Source organism: Etheostoma spectabile, chromosome 15, assembly GCF_008692095.1.
Source record: "Etheostoma spectabile isolate EspeVRDwgs_2016 chromosome 15, UIUC_Espe_1.0, whole genome shotgun sequence".
Classification (NCBI taxonomy): domain Eukaryota; kingdom Metazoa; phylum Chordata; class Actinopteri; order Perciformes; family Percidae; genus Etheostoma; species Etheostoma spectabile.
Genome location: NC_045747.1, coordinates 330,074 through 330,346, shown reverse-complemented (window position 1 = coordinate 330,346; position 273 = coordinate 330,074).

Here is a 273-nt window from a genome sequence, read left to right as displayed (position 1 = left end):
GACCTCTAGCATCAACAAGGCATTTCCCCCCCCAGGACTGCTGCATGTTGGGTGTTTTTCCCTGTTCACACCATTCTTTGTAAACCCTAGAGATGGTTGTGGGTGAAAATCCCAGTAACTGAGCAGATGTGAAATACTCAGACCGGCCCGTCTGGCTCCAACTACCACGCCAAATGTCTTAAATCCCCTTTCTGTCCCATTCTGACATTCAAACTGTTTGGAGTTCAGGAGATGGTCTTGACCAGGACCACACCCCTAAATGCATTGAAGCAA